This window comes from Rhineura floridana, chromosome 7 (assembly GCF_030035675.1).
Source record: "Rhineura floridana isolate rRhiFlo1 chromosome 7, rRhiFlo1.hap2, whole genome shotgun sequence".
NCBI classification, from domain to species: domain Eukaryota; kingdom Metazoa; phylum Chordata; class Lepidosauria; order Squamata; family Rhineuridae; genus Rhineura; species Rhineura floridana.
In genome coordinates this window covers 78170926-78196671 of record NC_084486.1, presented here as the reverse complement: position 1 = coordinate 78196671, position 25746 = coordinate 78170926, and the positions used below count along the sequence as shown (strand labels likewise).

Genomic DNA, 25746 nt, shown 5'->3' with positions numbered 1-25746 from the left:
GATCTCTGCAAACTCACAAACTGAGAGACAGAGACCACAAACACAATATCTGAAATAGTTGGAGGAGAACTTACTAGTCAGCTCCGCTCCTTTAAACAGGAATTAATGACTAGCTGGATGGAAATAGTAGAAACCAAGCTGGGAGAGATGCAAACCAGATTAGATACAGTAGAAAATAAAACAACAGTGATTGAAGAAAAAATGGCAGAGCAGGAGGTCAAAGCTGAGACACTTTAAAAAGCACAGTTAGAAGCAAGACTCAAGCTGGAAGACCTGGAGAACAGAAATAGATTCCCCAACCTGCATTTTTGTTATCTGGATGAAGAGGTTGAACAAGGAGACATAACGAGGTTATTAGTAAAATGGCTGACTTCTCTGCTCCCAGACTTCCAATTGAAGGAAGAAGATTTAGAAAGAGCACATAGAGCGTTGGGTCCTAAAAGGAAAGAAGGATCAAGCGAAGGATCAAGGTGAACTAAAGCTTAAAGATACAGCAATATTGGCACTACAGGATTTAGCACCAGAAACTCTAAAGAGACGGAGAAAATTGAGGCCATATACATTGGTGCTGCAAAAAGCCGGTTTAAAGTTGATTGCCCCATACAAGGGGACTACATATACAGCTACAACAGCAACAGAAGTCATCAAAATTCTAAAAAATCCTACCCCTGGACCCTCCAGAAGGATCAGGAACAGGGGAAGAAGAAGAATCTAATGACAGAATAGAGAGAGCTGGTGACAAAAACGAATGCGAAGTGGTAAGGAGGAAGAAACCACATAGAGACAGACGGGGAGAAGCTCCTTTTAGCGACAATAACTGCACCCTACAACACAACCTCAGAGAACTGCCTAACAGGAAGCGTTAAGGAAGAACCAACAATATAGAAGTTCATCCGTCATGCATGCAGTTAGTAAACTGTGAAAATATGATGTTCCAAGTGTTAACAGGAAAGCACAAAAAATGGGGGGCAGTAAAAGAGGAAAGCAAGGGCCTTGAGTTTCATAAATAACTTTACAGATAGAGGCTGGGAGAGTCTCCTGTTTTACGTGGCTGATCTGTGTATTAATAGATCAGATTGCCCTTTTTTAGTTTTAACTCTTTCCTTTTCAAGGTTTTTGAAAATTTAGTTGTAAGTTAATATGTAGTACCCTGGAGTAAATAATATTTCATTTCTTTGTTAAGAAATTAAATAGGCAGTTCAATACAGTTACGTAACTGCAAGAGTAGCACACCTCTGGTTAAGGGGTAAGTCGAAGTTTTAGGTAATAGGTATACTTAGTGTTGGGTTTGTAATCAGGGGAATTGGGGAAAGAAATCGGGGAGGGAAAGGGAGGAGTGGGGGGGGAAGAGAAGAACGGTAAGGAATATAGAGTGTGAAAGGAATAATAGGAGGAATGGAACAAACACACACAAATAATCTGTTGAGAGTGACTTCACTGAATGTAAAAGGACTGGGGACCTCGATTAAACGTGCTAGGTTGCAGAAAATGATAAGGGACATACAACCAAAGTATTAATGTTACAGGAGACTCACAAAGCTAAATTAACAGATGGGTTTCTAAACAATAAGCAATGAAAACATAAATTTTTGACTAAGGGATCTGGTAAAGCAAGAGGGGTAGCATTGCTCATTCATGAATCACTGGAGTTTATGCCCAGTACAAAAGTTATAGATGTGAAGGGGAGGTATGTTTTTGTAGAAGGAATCTTAGACTCTCAAATCACCATTACTCTAGTCTCATTTTATGCCCGCAAGAAAAAAACAACTTGATATTTTCCAAACTTTGTTAGGGAAATTGAATAAATTTACAAAAGCACCTGTCATTCTGGGAGGGGACACCAAGTTGAATATGCAAGGGTTTGACCCTAACAAAAAAATAGCGCACGTAGAAAAGGAAGAGAGATAGGAGAAATAGGGGGACAACAACAAGAAAAACAGATATACAAGTTCTTTAAGCAGCTTCACCAAAAAGGACTTAGTGAAGTGTGGGCAACAATTCATCCTGCAGACCATAGTCACTCTTTCTACTTGAGGCCTCATGGAACATTCTCCAGATTAGACTCCATCATTGTCTCTGATGCTTTATTAACAAGGGTGAAGAGAGCTGAAATAGGTATAATTAAAGTAACAGACTACGCCCCAATAAATGTAGATCTTGCTAGTTTTATACCCGGGTCATATATGCCACAGGGGAGACTAAATCCCAACCTGCTCTCCTCCCCTCAAAGCCAAATTAAGATACAGGAAGGATTGGACAATTATTTTAAAGAGAACGCAGCAGAAGAAATCGGGGAGGAGAGCAGGTAGGAGGCTATGAAAGCAGTCATAAGGGGGATGTGCATACAAGAGTGGAGTTCTTTGAAGAAAAGTAAAAATCAACAGAAAGGTCAGCTGGAAAAAGAATTACAAACTCTAACTGAACTCTGTAAAAAGACAGGCTCACGAGAAGTAAGACGACAGATGGAGTGCAAAAGGACAGAGATGAACATAGCATACATAGATAATACAATGGTCAATATGTTGTACTGTAAGCAAAAATATTATGAATATGATGGAAAAGGAGCCAGATTATTAGTAACCAGGGCCAAACAAAGAAGGACCAAAAATATGATTCGAGCATTAAAAGTGGGAACTCAGAGCCAATTAATCACAAATGATAAACTAATTGGAGAGAAATTAGGTAGGTTCTATGAAAATTTGTACAAGAACAAAGATTTAGACTTGCAGCAACTAAGGGAGTACTAACTGGGGACTCTTATGCCTACACTATCTGTTTCAGAGAGAGAAAGTCTCGATGCACCGATTTCAGAAGTTAAAGTATAAATTAAAGCTCTCAAAGTAAATAAAGCTCCTGGCCCTGATGGGTTTACGGGAAATTTCTATAAACTATATAAAGATACATTAAGCCCACATCTTACAAGGCTAATACAATTCTGACAGGCGCTTGAATGCCCCCACATGGACTACTTCACATATAACCTTGTTATTGAAACCAGGCAAAACACCAATCTCCCCAGACTCATACAGGCAAATATCACTTTTAAATACGGATTACAAGATCTTTGCATCTGTCATCGCAAATAGTTTAAAACTGATCACCTACATATTAGTTCATCCAGACCAATATGGATTTATTCCAGGTAGATACATAGCAGATCCAGTGAGACATTTGTTTAGTATAATGAAATTGAGTAAAATAAATGATTCCCCATTGGCTTTAGACATTTATAAGGCCTTTGATAGCATAAACTGGATTTTTTTATTAAAATCATTAGAGAATTTTAAATTTGGCCCTAAATTTTCCAAAGTTATGGAAAGCATATATACACAATCAACAACTTGATTAGTCTCTGCCCGCCTGGCTTTTTGGCCTTACATCAACCTAGACTTGAGGATCCTGGAGGTGGAGTAGCAATAATATACAGAGAGACTATCTCTCTGACTAGAGCGCCGTTTCCATCTCTCCCTGGGTTTGAAGCCCTTAGTCTAAAATCTGGCAGCCAGGATGGTTTGGCAATTTTATTGATCTATCGTTCCCCATGTTGCTCTATGACCGCCTTGCAGGAGCTATCGAAGTTGATTTTGGAACTAATGTTGGTGTCCCCTAACCTGTTAGTATTGGGAGATTTCAACATTCATGCCAATTCCTCTTTATATGGTGCGGCCCGTGATTTTATGACGACTATGACCACCTTGGGATTATCTCAATTAATTAAGGAACCCACACATAGAGCTGGTCATACTCTTGATCTTGTTTTTTATACTGGCCCGGATGAAGAGGACTTGGCACTTAGTGATTTATCTATTCGCCCATTACTTTGGACAGATCACTATTTGATTAAATTTAAAATACCACCATTACATACTCCTTTTAGAGGAAAGAATCCTTTAAAAATGATTCGCCCAAAAAGGTTATTAAATCCAATTGTTTTCTTATCTACTGCTGAAAAATTTTTTGTTCCTTGAACTACTCCATTGTTGATTTAGTAGATTCTTGGAATAATACAATGTCCAGGACTATAGATGCTATTGCACCTTTACGTCCACTTACTCACTCTCGATCTAAGGTGGCCCCATGGTTTTCTAAGGAATTGGCAGATATGAAACGGACTTACAGGGGCTTAGAGCGTCGTTGGCTGAAGACACAGAGCCTTTTTGACCAACTTCAGGCCAAGAACTTTTTGAAGCATTATATGACATCTAGATCTACGGCACAAAGAGCCTTTTTCTCGGCTGCCATTTCGTCTGCCGACAGCTGACCAAAAGAACTCTTCTGGGTGGTTAAGGACTTGCTTAATCAAGACCAACATAAGCCAAATTTCGATCATTCTGCCTCCCGTTGTCAAGAACTAGCCACATATTTTAGTACTAAAGTTGCCCAGATTCGTTCTGATCTTGATACTAATAATGTTGTAATTGATGCTATGCCCTCTACTACAGTTACTATCTGCTCTTCCACTTTAGACTCATTTCAGCTCATCCATCCCGCTGATATAGATAATCTTTTGGAAGGGATGAGACCCACCACGTGTTCACTAGACCCATGTCCCTCCTGGATTATAAAACAGTCCAGAAAGGGACTCACAGACCAGATCAGTGAGGTGATCAATGCTTCCCTCCAACAAGGCCACCTTCCAGGCAGCCTAAAGGAAGCAATTGTCATTCCCTTATTAAAAAAGCCTTCTTTGAACCCTTCCAGTTTAGATAGTTTCCGTCCCGTGTCCAACTTACCTTTTTTAAGTAAAATTATTGAGAAAGTGGTGGCCTCTCAGCTCCAGAGTTTCCTGGAGCTGACAGATTACTACGACTCATCTCAATCTGGTTTTAGGCCGGGTCATGGAACTGAGACCATATTGGTGGCCTTAGTGGATGACCTCCGGAGAGAGTTAGACAAGGGGAAAGTTTCTTTGTTAGTCCTTCTTGATCTTTCAGCAGCGTTTGACACGATCGACCATGACATTCTCTTGGGCCGCCTCTCCGAGATGGGCTTACGAGGCACTGTTTTTCAGTGGCTCCGCTCTTTCTTGGAGGGCAGATCACAGAGAGTACTATTTGGGGATTTTAGCTCTGATCCCTGGTCGTTGTCATGCGGAGTACCATAAGGCTCAGTGCTTTCACCGATGCTGTTTAACATTTACATGAAACCGCTGGGAGAGATCATCCGGAGGTTTGGAATTCAGTTTCATCAATATGCTGATGACACCCAGCTTTATTTTTCCTTCCCTCCGGATACGAAAGATGCCATCCTTCCTTTAAATAATTGTCTAACAGCAGTTAAGACCTGGATGACACAGAATAAGCTGAAATTGAACCCAGATAAAACAGAGGTGCTGGTGGTTGGGCACCGAACCAAGTTGGAAATAGGGAATGTACCGTTATTAGACGGAGTTTTACTCCCTTTAAAGACCCAGGTTCGTAGTTTGGGTGTCCTTCTGGATTCGGCCTTGACTTTGGAGGCCCATGTCTTAGCAACTTCCAGAAGTGCCTTTGCCCGTCTAAAATTGGTTCACCAATTGCGCCCTTTTCTGGAACTCTCTGACCTAACCACGGTTACCCATGCCTTGGTTACGTCTAAGTTAGACTATTGTAACTCGCTTTATACTGGACTTCCCCTTAAAATACTTCGTCAACTGAAATTAGTCCAAAGAGCGGCTGCCAGGATGTTAATAGGAGCAGGTTGGCGAGTTCACACTACTCCGCTCCTAAAACAACTACACTGGCTTCCAATTTCTTATCGAGTTCAGTTTAAAATCCTGGTTTTAACGTTTAGAGCTTTATCTGGTTCAGGCCCTAGTTATCTTTCAAATCGTATTTCGTTTTATGAGCCTGCTCGTTCTTTAAGATCTTCATTAGACCCCAGCCTTAATATTCCTTCTTTTTCCCAAATTCATCGGACTGGTATTAGGAATAGATCGTTTTCGGTGGTAGCACCAACTCTTTGGAATTCTCTTCCGCAGGAAATTTGTTCTTCCCCCTCTTTAATTAGTTTTCGTCGCCAAGTTAAGACCTTTTTATTTCGGTTAGCTTTTGAATTGTGACAGATAATTTATATTTTTTTATATATTGTATATTGTATAATGTGTTTGCACTATGTTATTGTTTTGGCCGCTTAGAATTCTTTGGAACTGAAGCGGGATATAAACTTTTTAAATAAATAAATAAATAAATAAACTATGTGGAGACTAGGTGATAAAGGGCGGCGGCACCCTTGGCTTTGTCCCTGGGCCAAGGCTGGCAGTGGCTGCCTCTTCCAGCCATGACCCTGATGCGTGCAACCTTCATGCTTTCGCCTTGCTGCCCAGGGCTCGCTGGAGCGGGACGGGCCTGCCTGGGGCTGCCGTGAAGTTCTCAGAGACGCAAGAAAAGTTGGCCATACTTGCCGCCGCTGCTGGCTGTCCTTCCCCGGGCTCGCTTCTGGGCTTCTCCTCCTCCCCGCCGCGGCCATGTTGTCAATGTCCATGCTTGACGCTGCCTATCGTCAAGCAGCTGCTGGGCTGGAAGAAAGGCAAGCAGAATGGGCAGGAGGAGAAGTGGTGCGAGAAGGCGGCCAAGAGCTTTGTGAAGAAGCTCAAGAAGACCAAGCAGCTGGAGAAGCTGGAGAAGGCCATCACCACCCATAGCGTCAACATCAAGTGCATCACCATCCCCAGGTAGCTGCCTCCTTTCGGCTTCCATCCGATGACTGAGTTTGGCTTAGAAACAGAAGTCTCAAAAATGGGGTCCAATCCCAACAGTCTGCTGGGACAGGAACAGAGTAAACTGTGTCTGAGAGAGACTCTAAGCATGGGATATTGTATGCTGGCAAAGACAGAGAGTGATCCATTTTAAATTCACTTGTTCAAAATTTTCTGGGACTTTTTTCTTAATGTTATTTATTTAGTTTAATTTTTTGTAAATTGTATTGCTTTTATTGATGTATTTTTATACTTGTGTTTATTTTTCTTTGTAAGCCGCCTTGAGGGCCTTTGGCCAAAAGGCGGGGTATAAATAAATTTAATAATAAGAATAAGAATAACTATAATAAACTTTAATGGTACCAAATCAAGACAGATACAGGTTAAAACAGGTACTAAATAATGGTACCCGTTATCCCCTCTATTATTTACCTCAGTGGTAGAATTTTTAGGCAACAGGCTCAGAACTAATAGGGAGATTCATGGAGTTCAGATGGAGAAGGAAGAACACTTAATAAGTATACGCGGATTATATCGTACTCATGGTAACAAATCCTATAGAAGCCTTACCACATATTCAGAAAGAATTACAAATGTTTGGGGAGGTAACAGGATTAACAATAAATTTTAAAAAATTAGATGTCCTTTGTATCAATACACCACCAAACCACCAGCTACATTTCTCTCAAAAGCTGGGAGTTCCGTTAGTACAAACCTCCTTTAGATATTTTAGGGGTACAGGTATCCGAAAACTTAAAAATCCTACGTAATAAATTATGTTGCTATATGGAAGCGTATACAAAAATATATTTCAGTATGGAGTAAATTAAAGTTTTCCCTTTCCAGCAGAATAACACTAGTAAAGATGATGTTGCTTCCAAAATACACATATTTGTTCAGAGCTTAGAAGTAACTCGTTAGAAATAACGAGTTACTTGTAATTTGTTACAATTTTGCATAACGAGTGGGTAACTTCGTTACATTTTGTATGTAACAGAATGAGTGGTAATTTCATTACTTTTGAGCTGCAAATGTAACTTTTTTGCGTTACATTTGGACGTTACTGGGGGGAAAGCAGGGGAAATCATCTGCTGCTGTGATTGGTGGAATGGTGGAGGAAAGATATGTGCCTCAAACTGGGCTTCTGCGCTGTTTAGCTCTTCCCTCGTGCTCTATGGAGGCACGAGGGAGGAAGTGGAGAGTCAGACAGAGCTGGAGGGCAAGGAGGAGTAGAAGGCAGAAGCAGCAGAATGGAAGTGAAGAGCTGTGGAGGTAAGTGTATGTGTTACCCTTTCCAGCCTACTCTCCCTGCCCCCTCTGCTCGTCCTGCCTCCCTCAGCCTGCTCGCCCACCCCCTCTGCTCTTCCTGCCTCCCTCAGCCTGCTCGCCCACCCCCTCTGCTCTTCCTGCCTCCCTCAGCCTGCTCGCCCACCCCCTCTGCTCTTCCTGCCTCCCTCAGCCTGCTCGCCCACCCCCTCTGCTCTTCCTGCCTCCCTCAGCCTGCTCGCCCACCCCCTCTGCTCTTCCTGGCACACACCCTGCTTGTCCTTGCACCCCCTCGGCTTGTCCTTGCACCGTCTTTGCATCCCCTCTGCTTGTCCTTGCACCCTCTTTGCATCCCCTCGGCTTGTCCTTGCACCGTCTTTGCATCCCCTCGGCTTGTCCTTGCACCCTCTTTGCATCCCCTCGGCTTGTCCTTGCACCGTCTTTGCATCCCCTCGGCTTGTCCTTGCACCGTCTTTGCATCCCCTCGGCTTGTCCTTGCACCGTCTTTGCATCCCCTCGGCTTGTCCTTGCACCGTCTTTGCATCCCCTCGGCTTGTCCTTGCACCGTCTTTGCATCCCCTCGGCTTCTCCTTGCACCGTCTTTGCATCCCCTCGGCTTGTCCTTGCACCGTCTTTGCATCCCCTCGGCTTGTCCTTGCACCGTCTTTGCATCCCCTCGGCTTGTCCTTGCACTCTCTTTGCATCCCCTCCGCTTGTCCTTGCACTCTCTTTGCATCCCCTCCGCTTGTCCTTGCACTCTCTTTGCATCCCCTCCGCTTGTCCTTGCACTCTCTTTGCATCCCCTCGGCTTGTCCTTGCACTCTCTTTGCATCCCCTCCGCTTGTCCTTGCACTCTCTTTGCATCCCCTCCGCTTGTCCTTGCACTCTCTTTGCATCCCCTCCGCTTGTCCTTGCACTCTCTTTGCATCCCCTCCGCTTGTCCTTGCACTCTCTTTGCATCCCCTCCGCTTGTCCTTGCACTCTCTTTGCATCCCCTCCGCTTGTCCTTGCACCCTCTTTGCATCCCCTCCGCTTGTCCTTGCACCCTCTTTGCATCCCCTCCGCTTGTCCTTGCACCCTCTTTGCATCCCCTCCGCTTGTCCTTGCACCCTCTTTGCATCCCCTCCGCTTGTCCTTGCACCCTCTTTGCATCCCCTCCGCTTGTCCTTGCACCCTCTTTGCATCCCCTCCGCTTGTCCTTGCACCCTCTTTGCATCCCCTCCGCTTGTCCTTGCACCCTCTTTGCATCCCCTCCGCTTGTCCTTGCACCCTCTTTGCATCCCCTCCGCTTGTCCTTGCACCCTCTTTGCATCCCCTCCGCTTGTCCTTGCACCCTCTTTGCATCCCCTCCGCTTGTCCTTGCACCCTCTTTGCATCCCCTCCGCTTGTCCTTGCACCCTCTTTGCATCCCCTCCGCTTGTCCTTGCACCCTCTTTGCATCCCCTCCGCTTGTCCTTGCACCCTCTTTGCATCCCCTCCGCTTGTCCTTGCACCCTCTTTGCATCCCCTCCGCTTGTCCTTGCACCCTCTTTGCATCCCCTCCGCTTGTCCTTGCACTCTCTTTGCATCCCCTCCGCTTGTCCTTGCACTCTCTTTGCATCCCCTCCGCTTGTCCTTGCACCCTCTTTGCATCCCCTCCGCTTGTCCTTGCACTCTCTTTGCATCCCCTCCGCTTGTCCTTGCACCCTCTTTGCATCCCCTCCGCTTGTCCTTGCACCCTCTTTGCATCCCCTCCGCTTGTCCTTGCACCCTCTTTGCATCCCCTCCGCTTGTCCTTGCACCCTCTTTGCATCCCCTCCGCTTGTCCTTGCACCCTCTTTGCATCCCCTCCGCTTGTCCTTGCACCCTCTTTGCATCCCCTCCGCTTGTCCTTGCACCCTCTTTGCATCCCCTCTGCTTGTCCTTGCACCCCTCCAGAGAGGGTGAAAATTGGGAACTGGCAAGAGACTAGGAGGTAGGTGCAGTCTCATAGTTCTGTTTGTGTGTTTTGCTTCAGTTATGTGCCTCTCATAGAGCGACTCTCACTAGGCAGCAAGAGATGACTACCCCAAGCAACTAATTTGGGGCACCATGCAACAAATTATTAGCTATTTTAATTTTTGGTTGTTGTATATTTACTGTCAGGAAGAGGTACTTGTGAGATTTTCTGCCTCAAATGCCAACATAACTTTTCAAGCTATGGTACTATGACCTTGACTTGGGGGCAGGGCACCATTTGCTCTTCTGCTTCAAGTAGCAAAATGTCTTGGGCTGCACCTGCTTGCAGTCATTTCACATACTGGACAACTAACATGGCTTTTTGGTGAAGGGCGAGAGAGAATAAGACTGTTATCTCAAAAACTGTTGTGCTTGAGGAAAAGATGGCAAACATGTAGAACTGAACTTTTCTGCAATAATATAGACATTTGCATAGGGTATTTTTTTCTACTCATGGAATATTAAATCTTTAAGTTCTAAATCCTTTGTCATCCCCTCCCCCTTGTGCACACCCTTTACACTGTCTTTCTCCCTATGCTTGTAGGTCAAAATAACAACTGGTGTAGTTTGGGAATTAACAGAACGAGAGCTGAATTACAACTCAAAAAAGAACTTTCCTGCTGGTGTCTGCTACTGATGTGGGGGGCATTTTGTTAGGGAGAAGTGATGAGAGGGGGTAATTTGCTGCTGAAACTTTTTATCTGCAACCCCTAGCTGATGGAGGTCAATAAGGAAAAACATGGGACATTGCACTGGTAAAGTGGCAGGCATGGAAAACAGCCCCTTCCATCTATCTCCTGCTTCACCTACCCAAATGCACCCCAGCAAATGCTTTGCACATTGACAGCACACATTTAGTTGGCTTTCTGGTATTTGCTGCTGAAAGTGTAGTTCCATGCTAGGTGCAGCTGGGACGTTCTGAGTTCATATCTTACCACAGCCATGAACTCGCTGGATGACCTTCTGGCCACACCCACGCCAGACATTTATGCCACTTTAAACAGTCATGACTTCCCCCAAAGAATCCTGGCAAGTGTAGTTTGTGACGGGTGCTGAGTGTTATTAGGAGACTCCTATTCTCCTGACAGAGCTCCAATGTCCAGAGTAGTTTAACAGTCAGCCCCTCTTCTCAGACAATTCTGTGACTGGAGTTCTGTGGGGGGAATTGGCCTGTCAGGTGTGCTTTAACTTGGATTCCTGCATTGAGCAGGGGTGTGGACTCGATGACCTTAAAGGTTCCTTCCAACTCTACTATTCTATAATTTTCTGTTAGCTGAGACATCTCTCTCTCTCTCTCTCTCTCTCTTACACACACACACACACACACACACACACACACTCACTCACTCACTCACTCACTCACTCACACAGCCACTGAGCATTTCATAACAGAGCATGCTCAGTACTCATTTGGGCTGTTTGGGGAGTCATCCCCTTTCTGTTTTCTCTCTCACTTTTTTGTATACTGCAACACTTGGGGTTCCCTCTTGCCCACTAATACTCCTTATTATGTGTGGTATGGATGGTGATACCATGGCTATATAAGCAACAACACTTCCAGCCTGAGCTTCAGAAATAGAGGGAATGACACTCTGACCAGTTTAAGTGGTTAGTATTTAAATCTGATTTGGAAACTGTTCAGTTTGATACAAGGTGGCTATTAAGCATGACCTAAAAGCTGCAATTCCAGGCATACTTACTTGGAAGTAATTCCCATAGCAGTAAATAGGATTTACTTCTGGGAGTATAGAATCAATCCGTAAGAGTCTCCCAGTAGACACCATACATGTAAGCACATGGCTTTTCCCCAAGAATCTTGGGGACTGTAGTTTACTCCTCACAGAGCTACAATTCCCAGCACCCGTAACAAACTACAGTTCCCAGGATTCTTTTTTGGGGTGGTGGTGGAAATGTGCTTTAAATCTGTCATGTGTATGCAACTTTGGTGAGATAATAGCTGAAGGTAATCAGCCCAAAATGATAACAAATAATCAGTAGGCATTCCCAAAAGACATTCAAACAGTGGGTAAAAAAAAGTGAGAATTACAGAGGCAAACACAGAATGCAGTTAAGCAATAAAGTAATCCAAGAGAGAGGAGACACCTTTGTCTCTGCTCTCTCCCTCCTGAGCCAGGAGGGCAACTCCCAAACCTGAGTGTTGCACCTCCAAGTTAGTTAGAACTAGGTATGCCTTTCCTATCTACTATGTATTTCTATAAATAAAATAGCTTTTCTTATTTTACTAAGTCTTAAGTCTCAGTGATCTCAGTGCAGGGTAAAAGCCTGCCACTTAGGTAAACGCACACATTGGCGCACACACATCTCAGACTGTTGACAATCTCTGCTAATATCTATACAAATTTACATAACATGCATCACCTGAACTCACATGATCTAGAGTTACCTTAGATCTTGCAACATTTGCAAATGAGAAGCAATAGGGTTTTATATTAGTTCTGATTGTCTATTGGGCTATCATAGGGTATGTATTTTTTGCCTTTTCTATGGCAAAAACTCCAACTTCAGTGGAATTTATGTGATGTGTTCTAACCATTTGAATGTGGCTAATGAATGCTTTATTCTTTCATCAGAACTTTAGCAGTAGTACTAAAATACTAATAAAAAAGGGAAAGAGAAAAAATACTTTACATACATCATTCAGCTGTATTGTTAATTATAGATATAGATATAAAGGATAAATGGCATTTTGTCAAAAGTATTTTTGCCTACATTTTATACCTCCTCCTTGGTTTTCCAAGCTTGGCATGGAATGCTTGTCATACAGAATTAATTTGAAATGCTGCATTATCATAATCATCTTCTTCAAAATAAAAAAATAAATGTACTGCCTTCAAGTTGATTCCGACTTATGGTGACCCTATGAATTGGGTTTTCATGAGAGGCAGTGACTGGCCCAAGGTCACCCAGTGAGCTTCATGGCTATGTGGGGATTCGAATCCTTCTACTACCCGCTGTGTGTGTGTGTTTAGTTTTAATATTGTTTTAGGCTACTTAGATGTGAAGCAGCCAAGGCCAGCACCTTGTAGTCATTTTTCTAAAAAAGTAACTGAAATGTAATTGTAGTGATTACTTTTGAGAAAAAGTAAAGTAATCAGTTACTTTCAGATCAATTGTAATTGTAACTGCAATTACTACTTTTTGGGCCAAGTAATTGTAACTGTAATTTATTACTTTTTAAAAGTAATCTTCCAAGCTCTGTTCTTTTCACATTCTCCCCTTTCCACTGCAATCAAATTTGGACAATGCTAAAATAACTTTAGAAAAGTGTATCTTACAAAAGGTCTTAGAAGCTGGGCTGATCACTGGTCTCTAAAGGATCTCCTTGGTGGAAAAAGCTTCTGTATTTAGTTGTAGGTTTGTCCTTGTCTTCTAGAAAGTTCTCAAGTTATGTTAACCAAAGTAGGTGGGAAAGAATGGGGTACAAATATACCATTGTAATTCTGTAGTGGTGTGTATCAAAATACACATTCACAACCTGTGCAACTCATACCTATCAATCATGAAGGATTCAGTGTTTGGAACTGTGGGTCTTAATTCTGTTTTCATTTTTAACATTCAGCAACTGATGGTCCTTCCAGACATCCTGTTTCTTGAGCATTCATCCTGATTTGCTTGTGCAAAGCTAACATAGAGATTAGATTATATCCAGTCTTTCTTGAGCATTCATCCTGATTTGTTTGCGGGGCAGGTCTACAACAATAAACATTTGTCCTGCATTCATCCTGATTTGCTTGCAGGGAATTTATAGGTCTCCCCATTAGTGATTCATTCATCCCACACTTTTCAATGAATTTCCCCATCATTTTACAAACGGCAAAACATCAGTTTCTTTTAAAAAATGAATTTGTTGCACTAGGGCAACAGAGCTTTTTACTCCACTTTACCTTCACATACCTACATTTCCCGGTATACACTTGAATCCCTTCCACAGAAGAGTGACAGTCTGGAGGCACTTTGAGAACATTTTCCCCAACACGCATTAGAATCTCAACGGTACCCTTCTGGAATCCTGATAAATGAGCATAGGTCAAATGCATACTCATGATAAAATAAATGCTTGCACTGCACTTTACTTGCAATGGCATATACAGTTTTCTGACATAGAGATTCTCTCTGAAAGTTAAACGCCATAATTAAAACAGCCCTTAAGACTATTGCATTTTGCAGGCAGAGTTGCCAGTTGGTTCACTGAAGCTGTCCTTTGACATGCAGAAATTTAGCAGTCAGAGATTTTCCTGGCATGGATATAAGATGATAGGGAAAGCTTCATTTGCTTAATTTTGCAGTATTAGGCTGCTATTAAAAGCACAAGAGCAGGGCAATATTTTTTTTAAAAAAGGCTGGCAAATCTATTTGGATGTATGTTTGCTTTTGAAGTATGGCACTTTTCCCTTTTAATAGTTTAGCTAACTGGGAGCTAAATTTACTGATTTGTTGTAATTTGTTGCTTTGGTGATCAGAGTGTGTCGGATCATGAATCCCATGGTATGGTCTGAAGGTACATGAGGCCACCACCTTATTTAATTTAAGCAGGTATGTATTTTGTCAAGGCCCAGAAGAATGACACCTGGGAACTAGGGTTTCCAGGTCTCTGGTTTTCACCTGGAGACTCTGGATTTTTGGGGTCCACTCTGGATCTCCGGGTGAATCACCTCAATCTCCAGACTCTCAGCTTTCATTTTTTTTAAAATTAAGTTTCTAGGTGGTCTGGTTCATAATGTCAGCCACCCCCCTGCAACGTCTGTTAAATGGGCTTGTAGCTGGCTGCTCTAACCCCACACTTTAAGGATTGTAGCTAGTAGGTGAAGTCACAGTTGTGATTGACAAGGGACTTGTTGACCTCCAGGCAATAGCTAGAACCCATTGCAAGGCCAGAAAACTGTTTTTCCCCCTACTTGTTTGAATATGTCATGAATGGAGTAAGCTAAAGTTTCTCTCTCTCGTGTGCAGGAGATCTAAATGCCATTACAATGTGTGATGCTTTTCTAATTATTTTATTTATTTATTCATTATTTTATTTATTAGATTTATATCCCACCCTTTCTCCCAGTAGGAGCCTCTCTCTCTCTCTCTCTTTCTCTCTCTCTCTCTCTCTCTCTCTCTCTCTCACACACACACACACACACACACACACACACACACACACACACACACACACACACACTCACTCACTCACTCACTCACTCACTCACTCACACAGCCACTGAGCATTCCATAACAGAGCATGCTCAATACTCATTTGGGCTGTTTTGGGAGTCATCCCCTTTCTGTTTTCTCTCTCACTTTTTTGTATTCTGCAACACTTGGGGTTCCCTCTTGCCCACTAATACTCCTTATTATGTGTGGTATGGATGGTGATACCATGGCTACATAAGCAACAACACTTAGAGCCTGAGCTTCAGAAATAGAGGGAATGACACTCTGACCAGTTTAAGTGGTTAGTATTTAAATCTGATTGGAAACTGTTCAATTTGATACAAGGTGGCTATTAAGCATGACCTAAAAGCTGCAATTCCAGGCATACTTACTTGGAAGTAATTCCCATAGCAGTAAATAGGATTTACTTCTGGGAGTATAGAATCAATCCGTAAGAGTCTCCCAGTAGACACCATACATGTAAGCACATGGCTTTTCCCCAAGAATCTTGGGGACTGTAGTTTACTCCTCACAGAGCTACAATTCCCAGCACCCGTAACAAACTACAGTTCCCAGGATTCTTTTTTGGGGGGGTGGTGGAAATGTGCTTTAAATCTGTCATGTGTATGCAACTTTGGTGAGATAATAGCTGAAGGTAATCAGCCCAAAATGATAACAAATAATCAGTAGGCATTCCCAAAAGACATTCAAACAGTGGGTAAAAAAAAGTATTTTTGCCTACATTTTATACCTCCTCCTTGGTTTTCCAAGCTTGGCATGGAATGCTTGTCATACAGAATTAATTTGAAATGCTGCATTATCATAATCATCTTCTTCAAAATAAAAAAAATAAATGTACTGCCTTCAAGTTGATTCTGACTTATGGTGACCCTATGAATAGGGTTTTCATGAGAGGCAGTGACTGGCCCAAGGTCACCCAGTGAGCTTCATGGCTATGTGGGGATTCGAACCCTTCTACAACCCCCTGTGTGTGTGTGTTTAGTTTTAATATTGTTTTAGGCTACTTAGATGTGAAGCAGCCAAGGCCAGCACCTTGTAGGCATTTTTTTAAAAAAGTAACTGAAATGTAATTGTAGTGATTACTTTTGAGAAAAAGTAAAGTAATCAGTTACTTTCAGAGCAATTGTAGTTGTAACTGTAATTACTACTATTTTGGCCAAGTAATTGTAACTGTAATTTATTACTTTTTAAAAGTAATCTTCCAAGCTCTGTATTTGTTTTATGTTTTACCCACTCAAATAAAAAAGAGTAAGATAATATTTTGGCAAAGGAAATTAGAACAATTTATTTATGCTTCAAAAAAACCCAAAAACTGCCAAAAACCTTAGGTGCAGAAGGAACCAAGAGGGAGGATGGGCATGTGATTAAAATTCCCATTTAAATCAATGGCCTTTCAGGAAAACAGCTTTAAAAATTGTTCAAAAGTGGTACATGACTCCTGCACATTTAGCACAAATCACTAACTTGGGGGACCCCTCCTGCTGGCGTGAATGTGGGGGATGTGGCTCATTTATGCATATGTGGTGGGAATGTCATAAAGTAGCCAAGTTTTGGTCTGTCATACATACAGAAATTCAGAGAACAACTGGACAAAAAAAAATCTTTACAGCAGAACTGGCTTTATTAAACCTTTTCACAGAGGAAAATCAGAATTTACGTTAGAAAAAATTGATTGGCTTCTCATTGGTGGCTACCAGAATGGTGATTGCATGGGTCTGGAAAACTCTGGAAGGTCTCATGTTGGACAGATGGTGTTGAAAGGTGTGGGAAATTGCCCTATTAGAAAAATTGGCGATCAAATTAAGATTAGCAAAAGGGAAGAGGAAAAACAAAGAGGCTCTGGAAGAGGACTGGTAGCCCTTCATACCCTTCTCTGCAAAAGATGAAAGAACGGGTCAAATTCCAACTCCCTTTAAAAGACTATGGCTAAGTTAATGTATTTCTTGAACTCTATAACTGCGTGTTTTAGTGGAAAATAAAGGATGTATGGTTGGATGGGAAGAGGGAAGATTTATGTAGGGGGAAATGGGTTAAAGTAGTATCGTTTAGATTGTTGATGAATATATATATGTTTTCAAAACCTCTAAATAAATTACTTTTAAAAAATAAGATACAGAAATATAAGGCTTGGAACAAATCTGTTTTTAATAATTAATATAATAAATAAAATCATACATATGTAAAAACAAGCAAGAAATATTACCACCAGAAATCGGTGATGGTGAAAGAAAAAAAATTGTCATGAATTTAAAAGAGATTTTTTTAAAGCATTGGGTGCAGTCTAATGTAGCACAAGCAGAAATCTGTACAACAGGGATCCTTCCTTCCTTCCTGCAGCCCCTGGACATCCCCAAAATCTGCTTTGGAAGTTCGTGTGACCCTCTGGAGCAGGGGATGTAGGGGAGCAGAGAACCTAGAAGTTGCATTGTGCATGTAGATTTCTATTGATGAGCAGACAGCATTTGGATGTCACTTATTAAATCAGGGATGGGAAGATTTTTCAGCTCAAAGGCCAATTTCCCTTTTGAGGGTCACATGATGTTCAATGATGTACAGGGGTATATGCAATAGTGGGCAGGAGCAATAAATGTAAATTTTACCTTTTATACAATAGGGTACTTTCTACATACACTCGTACACCCCTCTGTATCTTTCACCCAGACAAGAAATAGGCATGGGGGGGTTAATCTCTCCCAGCTTTGTCCACCTGGTTTTTCAGTACAGCAGCAGCCGAGACCTGGGGGACGGGGAGGTGGGGTCGCAGTGGTCTATCGTGTTACTATCCCCCTGACCAGGTGCCCTCTCCCACAGTTCTCAGGGTTTGAGTGTGTGTACTTGAAGTTAGGTGGCCAGGACAGAATAGGGATTCTGTTGGTGTACCACCCACCCCGCTGCTCCACAGTCTCCCTACCTGAGCTAGCCGGGGTAGTCTCGGGATTGGTGTTGGAGTCCCCTCGGCTTGTGGTATTGGGTGACTTCAACATCCACGCTGAGACTGCTCTGTTGGGAGTGGCTCAGGACTTCATGGTCTCCATGACAACCATGGGGCTGTCCCAAGTAGTATCTGGCGCCACTCATGTTGTTGGTCACACCCTCGACCTTGTTTTCTGTGTTGGTCGGGATGACGGTGATCTTGGTGTGGAAGAACTTGCGGTGGTTCTGTTGTCATGGACAGATCACTACCTGGTCGGGTTTAGACTCACTGGGACTCAGAACCTCTGCAGGGGTGGGGGACCGATTAGAATGGTCCGTCCCAGGAGGCTGATGGATCCGGATGGTTTCCTGACGGCTCTTGGAGATTTTCATGTCACCATGGCAGGCAATCCTGTCGAAGCCCTGGTTGACCTCTGGAATAGAGAAATGGCCAGGGTGGTGGACACGATCGCTCCCGAGCGTCCCCTCTTTCGGAGTGGAGCCAAACCGGCCCCATGGTTTTCCAAGGAGCTGGTGGTGATGAAGCGTGTCAGACGGGGACTAGAGCAACATTGGCGGAAGACTCGGAGCGAAGCTGATCGAGCTCAGGCTAGAGCCTATTTGAAGGCCTACTCCGAGGCAGTACGGGCTAAGAAGAAATCTTCTCAGCCTCCATTGCCTCTACTGGGAGCCGTCCAGCGGAACTGTTTCGAGTGGTTAGGGGGCTTATAAGTTCTAGCCCCCGTGAGGGTAATTCTGACCACTCAGCAGACCGCTGTCAAGAATTTGCACTGCACTTTGCGGACAAAGTCGCTCAGATTCGCTCTCACTTGGACGCTGAAATTGATACAGTCTCTGAGCATGTAACTTCGGCGCCTGTTTGTCCAATTAAAATGGATTCTTTTCGACTTGTTTTGCCTGAGGATGTGGACAAGATCCTTGGAGCAGCGTGTGCCACCACGTGTGTACTGGACCCTTGCCCTTCCTGGCTCATTAGAAGTACCAGAGGGGGACTGGTCGATTGGGTCAGGGGAGTAGTCAATGCCTCTCTACAACAAGGCAGAATTCCATCATGCTTAAAGGAGGCAGTTATAAGACCACTGCTGAAAAAGCCCTCCCTGGATCCCTCTTTACTAGGTAACTACCGGCCAGTCTCCAATATTCCGTTTTTAAGCAAGATAATAGAGCGTGTGGTGGTCACCCAACTCCAGAGATTCCTGGATGATACGGATTATCTGGATCCATTTCAATCTGGTTTCAGGCCTGGCTATGGGACAGAGACGGCTTTGGTCGCCTTGGTGGATGACTTACGCAGAGAACTGGACAGGGGGAGTGTGTCTCTGCTGGTTCTACTGGACCTCTCAGCGGCTTTCGATACCATTGATCATGGTATCCTTCTAGGCCGCCTTGCTGAGATGGGACTTGGGGGCACTGTGTTACAGTGGCTCCAGTCCTTCCTGGAGGACCAAACCCAGAAGGTGGTACTGGGGGACTTCTGCTCGACCCCTTGGCCATTGACCTATGGAGTCCCTCAGGGTTCCGTTCTGTCCCCCATGTTATTTAACATCTACATGAAACCGCTGGGAGAGGTTGTCTGGGGTTTTGGGGTTCGGTGCCATCAGTATGCTGATGACACTCAACTCTATTTCTCTTTTCCACCTGAAGCCAAGGAAGCCGTACAGGTCCTAAACCAGTGTCTGGCATCAGTGATAGACTGGATGAGGGCAAACAAGTTGAGATTAAATCCTGACAAAACAGAGGTACTCCTGGTCAGTCGGAGGGCAGATCAGGGAATAGGGATTCAACCAGTGCTGGATGGGGTCGCACTCCCCCTGAAGTCTCAGGTTCACAGTTTGGGTGTACTCCTGGACTCAGCTTTGAATTTGGAGGCCCAGATTGCTACTGTATCCAGGAGCGCATTTGCCCAATTAAAACTGGTGCGCCAGCTGCGCCCGTTCCTGGAGCTGCCTGATCTGACTAGGGTGATGCATGCCTTGGTTACATCCTGCTTAGACTACTGTAATGCGCTCTACGTGGGGCTGCCTTTGAAGACTGTTTGGAAACTTAAATTGGTACAAAGAGCTGCAGCCAGAGTGTTAACTGGGGCTGGTTACAGGGACCATACAACTCCCCTGTTACAACAGCTCCACTGGCTGCCAATTTGTTTCCGGTCACAATTCAAAGTGCTGGTTTTGACCTACAAAGCCCTATACGGCTCAGGTCCAGGCTATTTGACAGATCGTATCTCCCTACATGAACCTGTCCGGGATTTGAGATCTTCAGGTGAGGCCCTTCTTGTGTTCCCCACACCTTCGCAAGCACATCTGACGCGGACACGAGATAGGGTCTTTTCAGTGGCTGCCCCTAGGCTATGGAACTCCCTTCCGAGTGAGGTACGATCAGCTCCCTCCTTGCCATCTTTCTGGCGACAAGTAAAGACTGTTTTATTTCAACGGGCTGGGATAGAGAACGACCAGGATTGTGTCATAGGTATGGTGACTACATTATATGATTTTATTATTTTAAATTGTCCACTGTTTTTAACCTATTTTTATGGTTTTAATTTTTCTCATAGTTTAATTCTTTTTTAATAGTATACTTTGTATGTTTTAATTGGTGTTGTTTTTACTTGTAAGCCACTCTGAGTCCTATTGGAAAAAGAGCGGGGTACAAATAAAGTTTATTGTTATTATATATAATGGACTGTCTTCAAGTCGATCCCGACTTATGGCTACCCTATGAATAGGGTTTTCATGGTAAGCAGTATTCAGAGGGGGTTTACCATTGCCTCCCCCTGAGGCTAGTCCTCCCCAGCTGGCTAGGGCCTGCTCAGCTTGCCACAGCTGCACAAGCCAGCCCCTTCCTTGTCCACAACTGCCAGCTGGGGGGCAACTGGGCTCCTTGAGACTATGCAGCTTGCCCACAGCTGCACAGGTGGCAGGTACATACCCCTGAGCCACTCACTGTGGGGGTGATCTTTAGTTGGCCCTTGACACCCAGGAGATACGAGCAGCAATTTGAACTCTCAGACTCTGGACTCCCAGCTAGGCTCTCCTCCCCATTGTGCTATACCAGCTGTTAGAAAGAGACATTATCAGAGTTCAAGGACACATTCCAGGCAGGCAAAAACACTTGGGGTGTGAAGCAGGGCTGGTAAGGAATGTGGCCTGGGGAAATGGGATGTGGTCTTGAAGGGGTTCTGAGGGCTAGACAGAGAGGTTATTTGCCCCCCCCCGGGTTAGGTTCCCACCCCTACAACACATCAGTCGTACATAACTCTATAAGTTGCAATTGATTTATAAATTGTTGCATGACAGGAAACTTCAAAGAAAAATAAGATGACATTTTAGATACAGGTAGCGCTCCAAACTTTGTTTAGTTTTCAGTGGAATTTAGATCTTGGCTTAAATTGCATACACTTCTCTCTATTGCATTGCAAAGAGCTGGACACCATCTTTGTCAGTGTGAGTAGTTGCAGGCCCCTCACAGAAGCATCCGCCTACAAGCTCAATCTTCCCATGCAGGATGAGAGTCGTGTGAGTGTGCTTTCTATGCATTTTTTAAAGCTAGGTGGGAAGGATATGGTGACTTGTTGGGACATCTTCATTGCTACTGCCCAGTCTTGTTCTCCAGGCCCATTTAATAGACTCTTGTATTGCCACCCCATTTAACCCACCAGGTACTACCACTGAACCTGTACTGAATTTTCTTGAATAAATTTCTGTTACTTGAAAGAAAGTACCTTGTCACGGTGCCTTGGGATGGTCAGCCAGGCACCATTTCCCATAGAATGTGTAAGAATTAATCCTATGCCCAGGACATTCTGAGAGGAAAATGGTGGCCACCAGACAAAGCCTGCAAAAGCTGCCAATTGTGGCTGTTTTAAATTAATTTTTTAAAAAAATAAAAATAAAAAGACTGTGCTTCTGCCACTGTATAGGTAACCCCCCCCCCAAATATTTTAAATTACTTTTTAGTGAATTTTCAAGCATTACAAACAAAATAAACCTATCGGTGGTGATAGAAAAGCAATTGAGAGCCCTTCTAAAACCCATTAACTCCTAATTAGTCCATACCAGCTGACCACCAACTGGAGCATTCTTCCAAATTAGTATATGTCAACAAAGGCCACCAAGACTCAAAAAAGTTATCAGACCTAATTACACCTCAGCTCAATATGTTCTGTTGTGTCAATTTTTCTAATGCAGCCACATTTCCACAATTTAGCCCACCACCCGGATACAGTAAATGGAGAATCATGTTTCCAATGCTGAGCAATTTCTAAATGTGCAGCTGATAACAAAAACACTATTAATGATTTATATTGCAGTTTTTGTAGATGCCCAGTGAAGAGCGATAAGAGAGCCAATTGTGGAGGAGTACGTATGGTAGTACGTTCCCATCATGTGGCAGCCCCACCAACAGTCTACAGAGAGTGTAGAATTAATCTTTTCCAGCCTGAGTGGTGTGTAATACCAGCGCAAAATAAGTTTTAGTGTAGTTTCATGACATTTATCTGGGCAGCGATGACCTCGCTTCAGTTATCCACGCTCTGGTAACCTCAAGACTGGACTACTGCAATGCGCTCTACGTGGGGCTACCTTTGAAGACGGTTCGGAAACTGCAGCTCGTGCAAAACGCTGCGGCCCGATTGTTGACTAGGACCAAACGATCCGAACATATAACACCTGTTCTGGCCCGTTTGCACTGGCTGCCTATATGTTTCCGGGCCAGATTCAAAGTGTTGGTCTTGACCTATAAAGCCTTACACGGCACGGGTCTGCAATACCTGATGGAACGCCTCTCCCGATATGAACCTACCCGTACACTGTGTGCAACATCGAAGGCCCTCCTCCGGGTCCCGACTCATAGAGAGGCTCGGAGGATGACGACAAGATCTAGGGCCTTCTCAGTGGTGGCCCCCGAACTATGGAACAGTCTCCCTGACGAGGTGCACCTGGCGCCAACATTGCTTTCTTTTCGGCGCCGGGTTAAAACGTACTTCTTTTCCCAGGCATTTTAATATATTTTAGTATATTTATAACACTCTGGTATACTAAATTAATTGTGTAATATGTTTTTAGCTTTGCGAATTGTTATTATGTGTGTGGTAATTATTATGTGATTTTATCTTATTGTATTTTTATATTTATGTTGTTCACCGCCCAGAGAGCTGTTGGCTGTGGGCGGTATAGAAACTGAATAAAATAATAATAATAATAATAATAATAATAATAATAATTTAGCAGAAATGGAGCACAAAGGGGATTTTGTCCACAGAGGTCTCCAAGAGCTATCTGCAGTGGCCAATCCAAAGTCCATCTCACCTGTCTCTTTTAAACTCATTTATATAGTATAGAAATCTGCCTACCTGTCATCCCCTTCCTTTGCCTGCTGCGCTGTTGCCACTGCACAATCCCCCTCCTCCTGTTGGGGAGGACCTCACTGAGGTGGTCCAGACGCCCTCTGCCCAGACTCATAGGAGGTGGTGCCAGCAGTCTCAATAGGCTCTCACTACCCCTTTGAGAAGGAGCACTCATCTGTTCGCACGCTCTCCGCAGTGACACTCAGTCCACGCAAGTAGTGTCCTTGCCCATCCTTACTTAAGGTTGGTGAGGAGACGTGTCTAGTTGCTGTGACAACATCCTAGTGCAGTGTAGTCATGCCTAGTTTATCCTAGCAATGAAGCTTAATCCTGTGTTTCTGTAAGCTGATTCATGAAGCGCTCCGAACGTAACCCTTCCATTAAATCTGTTAAAGAAAAACAGTCCTCTGTGTTCGTGTCTGACTTTAACAGGTTCAGGCAGGACACTTGCTTCTAAAGAACCTCTTACAGAGATATAGCTCCCTCTTATGTTTGCTTTAACCTCCTCAACGGAGATCAGGAGGTATTGAGCCAACATTACAGAGACCCCTCTGGCTTTAGAGGATCCATATGAGCTATATTGCGTCCCCAGTCAACCACATTCAATAACATTTACATGTGCTGCTTTCTTATGGGTCTCCTGAAGAAATAAATGTCAGGGTTTTCAGCCTTTAGTGCTGCAGCTACCCAGGACCATTTATGAGCTGTTCCCAGCCCTTTGACATTCCAGGAGAGTAATTTTAACATTCCCATCAGATGGTTAAAAGGCATTCAGCCCTTAGCCAATAAAAAAGGAAGAAAAAAGCACTGCCGTTGTAAAGAGAAGAAAAACAAACAAAACAAAGGGAATGGAACTTCGCAAAAATAAGGCCAACAATGAGAAACATGGGGGGGAAATAAAAACCACCGCCTCAAGGAGTGGAGCACAACTCTTGCATCAATGAGTGGAACATGAACTACTCTAAGTAAACCCAGGGTGGAACAGAGGGGGCAGGCTGCTACTAACAAAATGAGACCTTCCGTACAACCCTGCCCTGAGGGCTATCTAAATATAAGGGCGGGGGGGGGGATGCTTCTCACAAAAGCCAAAAAACGAGTTTCCTTTGTAACAACAGGAGAAAATTATTATAGGAAAAAACCTAGAAAATAACTAATTCTGAGCCAAATACTTCAGTAGTGCAAAAAGGGGGGGAGGGGAGGCAGACAATAGTGGTAAAGAAAAAGATTTTTTTCAGTTGTCATCCCTTAGTGATCCCTCTTTAGGAGAGGTGCCTTTTTTCATTTCTTTGTGCAGATTTCTAGATGGTTTATACTCTATAGTGCTTTTTTCTTTCTTCGTTCTCAACCTGGAGTTGGATCACTGTCATTTGAATTCCAGTGCTGTCATCATTGCTTCCATCATTAGAGCCTTCAGGAATCTCCAGTCGCATTTCTGCAAGAACGTTTGTGTCCTTAGCGTAACTGAAGTCATTGTGTTTTGGTGAACAAAACAGGAATTCCCATCAGTACTGCACTGCAGCCTTTTGCAGAGCCACTGTGACTCGTCTTAAGCCATGCCTTCTTCTAAGTGTTTCCACACAAACATCCTGGTAAATTTTAATAACAGCATCTCCACATTTAATTTCTCTGAAATTACACTTTCATCCAGTATTTATCAAAGCAAACCACAAGATTTCTTATGGAACCGCCATTTTGAGTGCGGGGAAACATTAATGTCAGTTTGCAGATCTTTAAACCATCTGAGTATAAATTCAATTGGAGATTCCCCTTTCTCTTCCTCTGGAAACATCAAAAACAAATACTGGTTTTATGACCGATATACTCCTGGTATTCAAGTCAAATTTGCATGTCTCTAGTGATATTTTCAAGCATTTTAATCTTGGGTTTGTGCTTTAAACTCTGATCTAATGCCACTCCAGCTGTATTAGCTATTTCAGGAAATTGCTCCTGGAGGTCTGAAAGTTTTTGTCAAGTGAGGCCATAGCCACTTGTACATCACTTGCTAAATCGCTGTGCAGGAGTTTAAAATAATGTGCCATCTCAGTGTAATCTGGCACGTCATTCGGCAGTTGCTTTACCCCCTCACGCCATGTCAATTTCAGCTGTGTTTGACAAAGCAGATTCTGACAGTTGCTCCAACTCCAGAACTTCCAAACCTGCAACTTTGGCTTTTATCTTACCAGATGCTGTAATAATTCCCACACCATCAGCACTTAATTAGAGGTTGGAGCTTGCTCAAAATTGATCAGTAGTATCAAAATGGTGCCCTCAGGGTATCTTGCACTCAGGCAAGGCGTGCCCCCCGTACCCCCCCCAAATATTAAAGATGTTCAGGTTCTCCCTCCCCCATCATCAAAATGGTGCCTGGTCA

The 25746-nt window shown here is 43.6% G+C and overlaps 1 protein-coding gene across 9 annotated transcripts in view; it reads left to right on the top strand.

The window, feature by feature from the left end:
- Positions 1–25746, top strand: part of ADD3 (adducin 3) — a 243710-nt gene that overhangs the window by 83741 nt on the left and 134223 nt on the right. The window lies entirely within an intron of this gene.